We start from the raw sequence: 14,889 nt of genomic DNA, 5'->3' as shown, positions 1-14,889 counted from the left end.
GGTACCTTCAAGTACGAAACTATGTTAACCAGAGTTGTAGATATACAGACCTATCAACAGTAGAATTAGAATTTTTCAAGATTCTGAATTCCGCTTGCAGTTCAATACCTAGTAAATCAGTTTCTCGAGTATATAATGCACTCTCCCATGCTAAAAATGTAAATACACTGTATATTAAAGAGAAGTGGGAGAAAGAAGAGGGGTTGGTACTTTCAGAGGAGGCTTGGGGGAAAATCTGCAGCTTTCAATGGTCCTCGACTAATTCTTTGACTTGGAGAGAACATTGTTGGAAAAACATTATAAGATACTTCAAGACCCCATATCAGGAAAAATATAAAGATGCAAACGTGACGTGTTGGAGAAGGTGCGGCTCCAAGGAGGCAAATCATTTTCATATTTTCTGGGATTGCCCTAAATTAAGTCTATATTGGGAAGGTATTCATAGAACATTAGTTAAGGTACTTAGGTCCCAGATACCTCTGAACTTTGAGATGCTCTATTTGGGGCATGTATTGTTTCTTGAACAGAAGGAAGATATAAAGTTGCTGCAGGCCCTCTTAGCGGCAAGTAAGAAATCAATCACTAGAAAGTGGCTAAATCCAATACCACCTACATTAGAAGATTGGCACGAAATTATCTTGGAAATATTTAAAATGGAAAAGTTGACCTACTCCCTGAGAATTCAAAAAGAAAAATTTTATCAAATCTGGAATAAATGGATTGAATATATAACCCCAATGCGAGCAGACTTTAGATGACTCTCCTAATGATTTATACTGCTCTTCTCATCAACACAGTAACATCACTAACGTAAGCACCCCTAGTCTAAATGTCTTTTTTTTTGTTTTCTTTTGGAAAATAGAGAATTAACACAAGTAAAGGGAAAGATTTGGAAAAGGGATAAAAAATGAAAAAATTAAGTAAATAAGTACATAGGGATTGGATAATTATGTCTGCGGGCAGGAGCAAGCATGAACAAGTTAGGATATAAACACCTACAATGGTTGTTACATAGGCTTATATACAACATTTTGGACCAGTGGAAATGGTCCGGAAGAGTTATATGGAAACTATTATTACCATTTTTCTTAACAACTAATACCATTACTTAGCCTAATAGATTAGAATTACCACAGTACATAATTATCTATTTAAGTCTAATTTCCTTTTATATCATCTCAATGTGTACTTAAGAATGTATAAATAATTATAGTGTGAAAAAAGTACATGATATTTGTGAATTCCTTATCCAAATAAAAATAAAATTTAAAAAAAAAAGGATTACAAATGCCTTTAAGGAAATGGAGTTTTAGACTCCCTATACTGACTATCATGCTGGCAAATGTGCAGGCTCTGGTGAATAAAATCGGTGATCTCAGAACCAGGGTGCTGAATCAGAGGGACATTAGGACCGCGTGTGTCCTTTGTTTCATGGTATCCTGGTTAACCCCTTCCATACTGGATGCAGCGATTCAGATCGGCGGGTTTACTATACACCATCAGGGTAGATCTATAGAGTCTCTGAAAAGCAGAGGTGGAGGAGATGCCTCGTGATCAACCCTTGTTGGTGCACATATATATCAGTGCTGTCCCAATTCTGCTCACCAGACCTGGAATATCTAGCAGTAAAGTGCTGTCCTTTTTACCTACCACGGGAATTCGTTGGGGTCATTCTGATAGCAGTTTACATTCCACCTCAGGCCAATGTCAGACAGGTTTCTGATGATCTGAGTAATGGGATCAACATGCACGAAACAGCACACCCTTCACCATCGTTTTGGGAGATTTTAACCAGGCCAGTCTAAAAAAAAAATCACTAAGCTACTACCATCAAAAGGTCACTTGCAATACCAGAGGAAACAACACACTGGACCATTGCTACACCATTATCAAGAATGCCTACCGTACTCTTTCACGCCCTCACTTCGGGAAGTCTGATCACCTGGCTGTTACTTCTACTCCCTGAGTATAGGCAGAGACTGATGACTGCAGCACCAGCAGTGAGGACCAAGAAGGTTTGGACAAGGGAAGCACAGGGATGCCTACAGGACTGCTTTGAATCAGTGGACTGGACTGTATTCAGGGATTCATCTTTAATCTGAATGAGTATGCTGCAGTTGTTACCGACTTCATTAAAACCTGTGTGGATGAGTGTGTGCCGACAAAGACTTGCTGTACATTCCCAAACCAAAAGCTGTGGGTGAACCAGGAGGTACGTCGTCTGCTGAAGGCTAGATCTATGGCATTCGTCTGGCAACCCAGGCCTGTACCAGAAAACCAGGTATGATTTGCGGAGGGCTATTTCAAGGGCGAAGAGACAATTTTGAATGAGTTTGGCGGTGATATCAGATGCACGGCAACTCTGGCAAGGTCTGCAAGACATTACTTCCTGCAAAGCGAAACCCAATATTATGAATGGCAGTGATGCTTCACTGCCAGATGAACTCAACGCCTTCTATGCCCGCTTTGAAAGGGAGAACACAAATACTGCTGCACCTGATGACCCTGTGATCTCCATCTCAGAGGCCGATGTTAAAGAGAGTGAACCCTCGCAAGGCAGAAGGTGTCGATGGAGTACCTGGTAAGGCTCTGAAAACCTGTGCCAACCAACTAGCAAGAGTATTCAAGGACATTTTCAACCTCTCACTACTACGGTGTAAGTAGTTCCCACTTGCTTCAGAAAGGCAACAATTATACCAATACCTATGAAGAATAATGTGGGCTGCCTTAATGACTATCACCCGGTAGCACTCACATCGACAGTGATGAAATGCTTTGAAAGGTTGGTTATGACTAGACTGAACATCTGCTTCAGCAAGGACCTGGACTCATTGTCATTTGCCTATCACCACAATAGGTCAACAGCAGACGCAATTTCAGTGGCTCTCCACGCGGCTTTAGACCACCGAGACAACACAAGCACCTACATCAGGATGCAGTTCATCAACTATAGCTCAGCATTTAATACATAGAAACATAGAAAATATACTGCACAATACAGGCCCTTTGGCCCACAAAGCTGTGCCAAACATGTCCCTACCTTAGAACTACCTAGGCCCTCTATTTTTCTAAGCTGCATGTAGCCATCCAGGAATCTCTTAAAAGACCCAATCGTTTCCGCCTCCACCACCACCACCGCTGGCAGACCATTCCACGTACTCACCACTCTCTGCGTAAAAAAACTTACCCCTGACATCTCCTCTGTACCTACTTCCAAACACCTTAAAACTATGCCCTCTCGTGCCAGCCACTTCAGCCCTGGGAAAAAGCCTCTGACTATCCACACAATCAATGCCTCTCATTATCTTCTACACCTCTATCAGGTCACTTCTCATCTTCCGTTGCTCCAAGGAGAAAAGGCTGAGTTCACTCAACCTATTCTCATAAGGCATGCTACCCAATCCAGGCAATATCCTTGTAAATCTTCTCTGCACCCTTTCTATGGTTTCCACGTCCTTCCTATAGTGAGGCAACCAGAACTGAGCACAATACTCCAAGTGGGGTCTGACCAAGGTCCTATATAGCTGCAACATTACCTCTCGGCTCTTAAATTCAATCCCATGATTGATGAAGGCTAATGCACTGTATACCTTCTTAACCAGCCGTCCCCAACCACCGGGCCGCGGACTGGTACCGGGCTGTGAGGAAACGATATAATTTGGCGATATGAGTCAGCTGCATCTTTCCTCATTCCCTGTCACGCCCACTGTTAAGCTTGAACACACGCGAGGTCATTAACAACGCGTCATCCATGTCAGCGCGGGAAGAAGATCAACTCCTCAAGCTTGCAAATGACGGTGGGCTGAAAAGTATGTTTGACATAACATCTCTGCCGGCATTCTGGATCAAAGTCAAGGCTAAATATCCTGAGATAGCCACGAAAGCACTGAAAATGTTGCTTCCATTTCCAACATATCTCTGCAATGAATGCAACGAAAACTAAATTGCGGAATAGACTGGACATAAGGAACCCCCTTCGAGTATCGCTGTCTCCCATCACCCCTCGATAGGACCATCTTGTTGCAGGAAAACAAGCCCAGGGCTCCCACTGATTCAGCAATATTGCTGTGTTGCAATGATTTTATATGTTCATACGGGGAAAATATGTGCCGTGTGTTTAATATCCAAACATTACTTAAAACGTTATGATGCTATTGACTGATAAGTGACTTATATAACCATATTTCAATTACAGCACGGAAATAGGCGATCTCGGCCCTTCTAGTCCGTGCCGAAAGCTACTCTCACCTAGTCCCACTGACCTGCACTCAGCCCATAACTCTCCATTCCTTTCCTGTCCATATACCTATCCAATTTTTCTTTAAATAATATCGAACCTGCCTCTACCACTTCTACTGGAAGTTCTTTCAACACTTACATCAAGCTCCCCCTCCTCCCCTGATGATTGACTTATCACTATATTCACGCGAGGGAAATATGCGCTGTGTGTTTAATATTAAATTCGTTAGATAAACCCTTTTAGAAATGAAATTGAGTGTATTAGCCCCTTATTACCAATATTCCAGTCGTGATTAACGCCCCCCCCCCCCGGAACAGAAACGCCAAAAACGATTTGCAGAGAATAATATCGGCAGGTACACACATATGCGCAGGTCACGCATGTGCACTGGTGCCTGCGCAAGGCTTCGTGGTCATTGTAGTCTTTCTCAGGGTAAACACAACGTATTTTTTGACTGCTACTCTTGTCCGTTGGCAACCCTACCCCCCCCCCCCACCCCCGGGTCGGCTGGTCCGCAAGAATATTGTCACTATTAAACTGGTCCGCAGCGCAAAAACGGTTGGGGACCCCTGTTCTTAACCACAGAGTCAACCTGCGTAGCAGCTTTGAGTGTCCTAAGGACTCAGACCCCAAGATCCCTCTGATCCTCCACACTGCCAAGAGTCTTACCATTAATACTATATTCTGCCATCATATTTGACCTACCAAAATGAACCACCTCACACTTATCTGGATTGACCTCCATCTGCCACTTCTCAGCCCAGTTTTTCATTCTATGAATGTCCCATTGTAACCTCTGACAGCCCTCCACACTATCCACAACACTCCCAACCTTTGTGTCATCAGCAAATTTACTAACCCATCCCTCCACTTCCTCATCCAGGTCATTTATAAAAATCACAATGAGTAGGGGTCCCAGAACAGATCCCTGAGGCACACCACTGGTCACCAACGTCCAGGCAGAATATGATCCATCTATAACCACTCTTTGCCTTCTGTTGGCAAGCCAGTTCTGGATCCACAAAGCAATGTCCCCTTGGATCCCATGCCTCCTTACTTTCTCCATAAGCCTTACATGGGGTACCTTATCAAATGCCTTGCTAAAATCCATCTATGACTCTACCTTCATCAATGTGTTTAGTCACATCCTCAAAAAATTCATTCAGGCTCGCAAGGCATGACCTGCCTTTGACGAAGCCATGCTGACTGTTCTTAATCATATTATGCGTCTCCAGATGTTCATAAATCCTGCCTCTCAGGATCCTCTCCATCAACTTGCCAACCACTGAAGTAAGACTCACTGGCCTATGATTTCCTGGGCTATCCCTACCCCTTTCTTGAATAAGGGAACAATACTATCATTCCCACAATCCTGATTGAGAAGTTGCAGAACCTGGGCCTCTGTACCTCCCTCTGCAATTGGATCCTTGACTTCCTACTGGAAGACCACAGTCTGTGATGACTGGTGATAACATCTCCTCCTCGCTGACGATCAACACTGGTGCACCTCAGGGGTGTGTGCTTAACCCACTGCTCTACTCTCTGTATACACATGACTGTGTGGCTAGGCATAGCTCAAATACCATCTATAAATTTGCTGACGATACAACCATTGTTGGTAGAAACTTGGGTGGTGACAAGAGGGTGTGATAGGCCAACTAGTGGAATGGTGCCGTGGCAATAGCCTGGCACTCAACATCAGTAAAATGAAAGAGCGAGATCATAGAGGGATCAGAAATGGAGAGAGTGAGCAGCTTCAAGTTCCTTGCTGTTGATCTCTGAGGATTTAACCTGGTCCCAACATATCGATGTAGTTATAAAGGAGGCAAGACAGCGGCTATACTTTATTCGGAGTTTGAAGAGATTTGGCATGTCAACAAATGCACTCAAAAACTTATATAATTGTACCTTGGAGAGCATTCTGACAGGCTGCATCACTGGTATAGAGGGACTACTGCACAAGACCGAAAGAAGCTGCAGAAGGTTGTAAGTCTAGTCAGCTGCAGCTTGGGTATTAGCTTACAAAGATCCAGGATATCTGTAGGGAATGGTATTTCAGAAAGGCAGAGTCTGTTATTGAGGACCTTCAGCACCGAGGACATGCCCTTTTCTCACTGTTACCATCAGGTAGGAGGTACAGAAGCCTGAAGGCACACATTCAGCAATTCAGGAACAGCTTCTTCCCCTCTGCCATCCGATTCCTAAATGGACATTGAAGCTTTGGACACTAACTCACTTTTTTTAATATACAGTATTTCTGTTTTTGCACATTTTTTAATCTATTCAATTATACATAATTGATTTACTTATTTATTTATTATGTTTTTTTCTCTCTGCTAGACTATGTCTTGCATTGAACTGCTGCTGCAAAGTTAACAAATTTCACATCAAATGCCAGTGATAATAAACCTGATTCTGATTCTATTACAGTGAAGTAAAGGGAATTACAGAGAAATGCGAGAGGAGCTGGCTAAAATTGATTGGAAGCAGACACTAGCAGGGATGATGGCGCAACAGCAATGGCTTGAGTTTCTGGGAACAATTCAGAAGGTGCAGGATAGACACAACCCGGAGAAGAAGTATTCTAAAGGGAGGATGAGGCAACCATAGCTGACAAGGGAATTCAAAAATAGCATAAAAGCACAAGAGAGGGCATATAATATGGCAGAAATTAGTGGGGAAATAGTGGATTTAGAAACTTCTAAGAACCAACAGAAGGCAACTATAAAAGGGCATAGGGAGAGAAAAGACAAAATATGAAGGTAAGCTAGTCAATGTTATAAAAATGAATAGCAAAAGTTTTTACAGATACTTAAAGAGTAAAAGAGAGACAAAAGTGGAGATTGGACCACTGGAAAATTATGCTTGAGAGGTATTAATGGGGGACAAAGAAATGGTGGCCATAATTAATAAGTATTTTGCATCTGTCTTCTCTGTGGAAGATGAAAGCAGTATGCCAGAAATTCGAGAGTGTCAGAGGGCAAAAGTGAATGTAGTTGCTATTTCTGAGGAGAAGATGATTGGGAAGCTGAAAGATCTGTAGGTAGATAAGTCACCTAGACCAGATGAACTACACCTCAGGGTTTTGAAAGAGGTAGCCAAAGAGATTATGGAGGCATTAGTAATGATCTTTTAAGAATCACTAGATAAGGGAACAGTTCCAGGGGACTGGAAAACTACAAATGTCACTCAACTCTTTAAGAAAGGAGGGAGGCAGGAAATTTTAGGCCAGTTAGCTTGAGAAAATGTGGTTGGGAAGATGTTGGAGTCCTTTATTAAGGATGAGGTTTTGTGTACTTGGAAGCACATGATAAAATTGGCCAAAGTTGGTATGGTTTCCTTAAGGGGAAATCTTGCTTGACAAACCTGTTAGAATTCTTTGAGGAAATACCAGGCAGGATAGACAAAGGAGAGTCAATGAATGTTGTTTACTTGGATTTTCAGAAGGCCTTTGAGAAGATGCTGTACATGAGGTTGCTTTGCAAGATAAGAGCCCATGGTATTACAGAAAGATACTAGCATGGATAGAAGATTGGCTGACTAGCAGGGAGGCAAAGATTGGGAATAAAATGGGGCCTTTTCTGGCTGGCTGCCAGTGACTAGTGGTGTTCCGCAGGGGTCGATGTTGGGACTACTACTTTTCAAGTTACCTGTCAGTGACTTGGATGACGAAATTGATGGCTTTTTGGCCAAGTTTGTGGACAATACAAAGATAGATGGAGGGACAGGTAGTGTTCAGGAAGCATGGAGTCTGCAGGAGGACACAAACAGGTTAGGATAAATGGCAAATGGAACATAATGTGGGGAAGGGTATGGCCATACACTTTGGTAGAAGGAATAAAGACATAGGCTATATTCTAAACCAGGAGAAAATTCAAAAATCAGAGGTGCAAAAGGACTTGTGTGTCCTCATGCAGGATTCCCTAAAGGTTAACTTGCAGGTTCAAACGGTAATAAGGAAAACAAATGCACTATTAGCATTCATTTCGAGATGACTGGAATATAAGAGCAAGGATGTAGTACTGAGGCTTAACAGGGCATTTGTCAGACTGCACATTCTGAGCAGTTTTGGGGCCAATCATGCACGTCCTCTCTAAAGCCATGCCACACAAATTTTAGTGCAACCAGTTTATGTGAGGCCTTCCAGCCCGGACGCGAAGGGCCATGTATGGAGTCAAAAACAGTCCGCCTCTACTTTGCGTACACTATGGGGCGATGACAGTATAGTCAACCCCTATGTGTATGGCCTCAGTGGCTGGCCGTGAGAGAACCAGCCCATTATTTTTCTCCGTGATATGTTGTATATCAGTTGTGAACTCTGATATGTAGACCAGCTGGCATTGCTGCTATGGCGACCAAGAGTCTGATATTTTGGCTGTCACATGCACAAGGGGTTTGTGGTCAACAAATGCTGTGAAGTGACGACACTCTAGAAGAAAACGAAAGTAGTGAACAGCCAGATAGAGATGGAGAAGCTCATGGTCAAACATGCTGTTCTTCCTTTCAGGGGGTGACGGAGCTGCCGGCTGAAGAAGGCACGCGGCTGCCACACACCTCTGACCAACTATTTGTGCACAGCATAGTCTGAAGTGTCAGTAGTACTGGCTATCAGTGTGTTGGGGAGCGGATGCGTCAGTAGGGTTGTGTTGGAAAGAGCTTGTTTGGTATCATCAAATGCGCTGGTCATGTCTGCTGACAGGACAAGCATGTGATTAGGGATATTGCCTTTAAGTGCACTATTCAGCACCTCACAGAATGAAGCAGTGATAGAAATTCACCATGCCTAAAAGCTCCTATAGTTTTTTTAGTAGTGCAGGATGATGGGAAATCCATAATAGTGGCTACGTTTGATGGGAGGTGTTTTGCACCTTCTGTGGGGATGCGATGGCAAGAAAGTCAATGGTTGACAACCGAAACTGGCATTTAGCAGGGTTAGTAAACAACCTGTATTGGCTTAAGCACTTGAAAGTGTGTGGAGATAAGTGTTCGGATTTGGACACTGGCGACAAGTATGTCATCCAAGTAAACAAAAAGAAAATCTAAGTCTTTTTATGCAGAGTCCATCAGCCGTTGGAAAGTCTGTACTGTGTTTTTCAGCCCAAACAGCATGTGCAGAAACTCAAAGAAACCAAATGGGGTTATCACAGCTATTTTGCGAATGTCCTCCAAGCACACAGGCACCTGATGCTGGCCCCTAACTAAGTCAACTTTGGAAAAAATTAACTTAACGATTAAACGTGCCAAGAAGTCTTGGATATGTGGTTCCAAGTAGCAATCAGGAATGGTGACCTCCTTAGGCATTGGTAATCGCCACATGGGTGGCAACCATTATCGGAGTTAGGGTCCATAGGGAGAGGTGAAACCCAGGGGCAATTCGACCAGTGTACAATGCCAATTCCATGTTCGCAAACTCAGCCTTCGTGGTTGGCAGCTTTTCTGATTCCAGTCTACGCGTGCGGGCATGGACTGGGTGGCCAATTATAGGAATGTGGTGCTAGACCCCATGTTTTGTGTCTGTAGTGGAAAATATGGGGTTGGTGAGGTTTGGGAATTTACCAAGCAGTTGAGTAAACTCATATGCAGTGGTACATGCACTTGACAGAGTTGTTCTGTGGAACTTATTGGGGAGCAGGGTAAAGACCCAAAATCCTCGACGCTGACAAGCTGTCAGTTCTTAAGATCATCTAATAGTCCTTGGGCATACAGGAAATCTACACCAAGCAGAGGTGCAGCCACTTTAGCCAGGATGAAGTCCTATGTGTAACATTGTCCACTGAAGCAGAACATCACCCGTCGTGTCCAGAGAGTCTCCATCCTGCTGCCTTTGGTGACCTCCATTGAGGTTTCGTCACTGTTTGCCTTCTCATCAATAGGCGATGCTAGCAGCACACTCACTTGAGCACGTGTGTCACACAGGAAACATGTTCTGAAAAGGTGTCCGTAATGAACATTAGACAACCCTGGCAGCTGGAACCCATGATGTTCACAGACCTCTGATGTCCAAATGTGCTGGTATTGTCAAAGCTGCAAGGCGGTCGGCACTCCCTAGCGTTCGTACAAAAGTAAGCATGGTAAACACACAGGCCTGATGTCGTCTTTTTCGGAGCCACAGGCGTTCTTATGTTGGGGACCTTGCTGTTGGGCTTATTGAGGTAGGGAAAGGAGAAAGAATTTTGCACTGCTGCCTGGCTAAGTGGAGACTATCAGCCATTATAGCAAGCTCCCTATAGTCTTTCATGGGTGCATTAGCAGGGCAATGTGAACTTGACCAGGCATTCACTGCATGAAGAGTTCATTAAAAATAAAACAAGAATGGTGATTTTCCAGGAGAGGCAGTATGTGATCCATTTGCTCCAACAGCTTAGCATCACCCAGGCCAGGCAAGGAGAGCAACTGTTTGCCACACTCAGACTCTGATAGTCCAAAATTCTGTAAAACGTGAGTTTTCGGCAATTGGTGGGTGTTCTAGTAGACTCACCACTCTCGAAGCCATGGAATTAACTCTGGAGTCGTCCTGGAGCATCAGAATCACCAATGTAAGATTTTGCAAATGAAAATGGTGGAGGCATTTTATATTTGAGAAAAATCGTAACAACTCATTTATTGTACTCCAAACACTGAACACAAACTGTGGTAAAAAAAAAATGTAATTATGTCATCATGTCAGACCAGCCTCTAAAAGTGAATCCTAACTTAATGTCAGTGGTTGTGAATTATGTACATTTCCACCAATAACTTTACCCTACGCTTAAAGATCAGTTATCACTTTGGGTAGTTGTGGACTTAAATAATAGCTTTCTGAAGAAATGGAGTACTCTGTGGTGGAGAAAAGTGTTTGCTATTGAGACTCTTGTTAGATTACATTTTTGTTTCTTTACTGTTGGACACAGTGCAGGAACAGAGTACTTGGAATGATGTTACTTGTCAGTTCAACTGCATGAGTACATTTTTCAATTCTGATTTGGCAATAGCTTCAACTCATGAAAGCAGATATTTCCATAGTTTTGGATGTCCCTATTACATAGTATTGATAAGTTTATTCTATCTTTGGTGGGTTCATGTGAGAAGGTAAGACAAGAAACGGTAGTTCAGTTTTATGAACAGACTAGTAATCCAAAGGCCTGGATTTTAAATTCAGGGAGTGTGAATTCAGAACTGCCATAAAAATTTAAGATTTTTAATTTATTTTCCAAAAATGCCAATCTGGAGATGAGAATCTGCTATAAATAGGTAATCATGATTGTTGTAAAAATCCAACCAGTTAACTCATGGAACTGTATCGTATAAATTCCTTTTTCATCCTTAGAGATTTAAACAGCTAAAGGTGGTAATACACCTGACAATTAACCTCAATTTTTATTGTTGCCAAGTTTCCACTTTACGACTTCATATGTTGTGGTACATTCAGCCCTGTTTCTCACCCAAATATAAGGTAAATCTAACAAGAATTGTGAGTGTTGCTCACTCAATCGTATTAATGTTTCCTGAGCTGGAAGGTAGCCAAAGTTTCAGGAGTTTTGTTCATTTTAATTTTATTTTTGTTTCTTTTAACATTGCTTCTAGCATACGGTCTATTGGCCTTCATCAATTGTGGAATTTAATTTAGGAGCCAAGAGGTAATGTTGCAGCGAAATAGGACCCTGGTCAGACCCCACTTGGGGTACTGTGCACAGTTCTGGTCACCTCACTACTGGAAGGATGTGGAAACCATAGAAAGGGTGCAGAGGAGATTTACAAGGATGTTGCCTGGATTGGGGAGCATTCCCTATGAGAATAGGTTGAGTGAACTTGGACTTTTCTCCTTGGAGCGACGGAAGATGAGAGGTGACCTGATAGAGGTGTATAAGATGATGAGAGACATTGATCGTGTGGCTAGTCAGAGGCTTTTTCCCAGGGCTGAAATGGCTGCCACAAGAGGGCACAGGCTTAAGGTGCTTGGGAGTAGGTACAGAGGAGATGTCAGGGGTAAGTTTTTTATGCAGAGAGTGGTGAGTGCGTGGAATGGGCTGCTGGCAACGGTGGTGCAGCCGGATACGATAGGGTCTTTCAAGAGACTTTTGGATAGGTACATGGAGCTTAGAAAAATAGAGAGCTTTGGGTAACCCTAGTAATTTCTACGGTAGGGACATGTTCGGCACAACTTGTGGGCCGAATGGCCTGTATCATGCTGTTGGTTTTCTGTGTTTCTATTTAACTTTACTTCATTTTTTGTGGCCCTTGGGTCACTGAACTGATTGCTGATACATTCAGCAGAAAGGAAGGGGAAGGCAGTTCGCAGTGGATCTAATACCATTTGGATTATACCTTCCTGAATTGCTTTGGCTGTTGTATAGCTCTTAACTATTTATGTATTACAATCTAAATGCTTGAGATTCTGTGATCAGCCACAAAGCAATGGTGCTCACCACTGACTTCAAAATTATACAAAACATGGAAGATTCTTGGTTTGGATTTTCCCTTACCCCATGATTGTCACTGGTTAGTCATCAATTCAAGGAGGTCTCTGATGTTCAGCCCACATTAATGAGTAGTCAGTCACATTGGAGAATTGTTACACATAGAAAACAAGGAACTGGGAAGTGCATTTTTAACAGACTCAAACATACTCCTACACAAAGTTAAAAGTTAAAACAAAGTAAAACCTTAATTATCACAAACTTATAAAAAAATTAAAATTATTTTAAATTTATTGGGGTTGAGAATAATGGAGGAGGAAACAACTACTGTGTCTACACTTATAATAGTAGTATTGTAGTGCTAGGGATGTTTTCAGGCCCTAAGCATGTCTGTCTGTCTAGGTACCATATCCGATGCGGACCTTGGTGACCATGGTTTTCCATATAGATCTAGCCATCGTTTTTTGGATGACTTCCATTTCCTCGATGTGCAGCCATCTGGCTGTGCTTTTGATGTACATAAGCCGAGGTCTTCCTCTAAGTTTGTTCCTCTAGGTTTGCTCCTCTCAATCTTTCCAGAGAGTATGAGTTTTTCTAGTTCATCTTTCCGCATGATGTGTCCTAGGAATCTGAGTTGTCTTTCTCTTATTGTTGGTATGAGTGATCGAACTGCTTGGGCTCTTCTGAGAACTTCTTCATTTGATGTGTGTGTAGTCCATGATATTTTTAACATTCTCCTGTAGAACCATAATTCAGCTGCTTCTAGTCTCTATTCCATTGTTGGAGAAATGGTCCAGCATTCACTTCCGTAAGTCAGGATAGAATAAATGTAGTACTGCAGTATTCTGTTTTTAGTGTACGTGCTCATCTTTCTGTCTGTCAATATGGTCTTCATTTTTTGGAAAGCTTCTTTCGCCATTGCTATTCTGATCATGACATCAAAAAATTATTTACCACCTCATTTAAACAAAGAATAATGTTATTGTGATTTTTGTACAGCAAGTACATTTCAATATGCCTTGTTCTGCTTAGTTCACTCGTTTCTAAAAATTATTTTTGAGAAGTTACTAAACAGTGCTTCCTGTAAAGTAAAATAGTTAATCTCTGACAACAACATAGGTTTATACGTTTCACTGCCCAAGTATGTGTTTCAGAATTTGCTGTGATTTTCACTAGTCCTCTGTGCTATAATATTCAGTGAGGCGGAGTGCCTTGGATCTTGAGCTTGGAATTAGCTTGTCTGCAGTCCATTCACAGACTTCCATGTCTGCTTGCATGGAATCACAAGACTTCAAGTTAATTATCTGTATCTCAATCTCTGTTTACAATGCATCAGTTATTTGAAGTCTTATCATTAATTACAGCCTTTTCTGTATTATGCATCCAACACGTCCCATGATCCTCTCATATCCCTTTTGCCAATCAACTGTCCAGCTCTTGGCTCCATCCCTCCCCCTCCTGTCTTCTCCTATCATTTCGGATCTCCCCCTCCTCGTCCCACTTTCAAATCTCTTACTAGCTCTTCTTTCAGTTAGTCCTGACGAAGGGTCTTGGCCCGAAACGTCGACTGTACCTCTTCCTAGGGATGCTGCCTGGCCTGCTGCGTTCACCAGCAACTTTTATGTGTGTTGCTTGAAATTCCAGCATCCGCAGATTTCCTCGTGCTTACATTTGCATTCAAATGGCTTGGGACTTAAATACGTCCGTGAGACCATTAGACATGGAGCAGAATTGGGCTATTTGGCCCATCGAGTCCACTCTACCATCCAGTCATGGTTGATTTTTTTTTATCCCTCTCAAACCCATTCTGATGTCTTCTTCCTGTAACCTTTGACACCTGTAACCTTTATTAATTAAGAACTTATCACCTCCACTTTAAAAATACCCAACGACTTGGCCTGCACGGCCATCTGTGACAATGAATCTCACAGATTCACCAGTCTGCTTACATGGATGTGTGCTCACACACACACAAGAATCAGCCTATCCCACTCTTGTCCATTTTTTCTCTCAGCTCCATGGCAATCTTTTGTGCAGCAGTTCCATCCAGAAGCAGCTGGTCTACAAAGTTTATGCTCTGAATTACTGTCGATATATAAGAATTATGTTTGTACATTTGTCCTGTGTAGTTGGTATTGATTTGCTCGCATACCCCAGAGATGTGTAGTATGGTTGGTTAATTGGCCACTAATTGGTTGGAGGATAGTGGAGAGTTTGTGGGTGGTATTTTTGGGAAAGTAGGGAGGATAAAAT

General features: G+C 42.5%; 1 protein-coding gene across 9 annotated transcripts in view; it reads left to right on the top strand.

Moving 5' to 3' along the window:
• The window catches only part of LOC134345281 (lisH domain-containing protein ARMC9), a 150,451-nt gene that overhangs the window by 88,641 nt on the left and 46,921 nt on the right, over window positions 1–14,889 (top strand). The gene's annotated exons all lie outside the window — the stretch shown is intronic.

Source organism: Mobula hypostoma, chromosome 4, assembly GCF_963921235.1.
Source record: "Mobula hypostoma chromosome 4, sMobHyp1.1, whole genome shotgun sequence".
In the NCBI taxonomy this organism is placed as follows: Eukaryota; Metazoa; Chordata; class Chondrichthyes; order Myliobatiformes; family Myliobatidae; genus Mobula; species Mobula hypostoma.
Note: the sequence above shows the minus strand (reverse complement) of the source record. Positions and strands in the feature narration are given on the sequence as shown.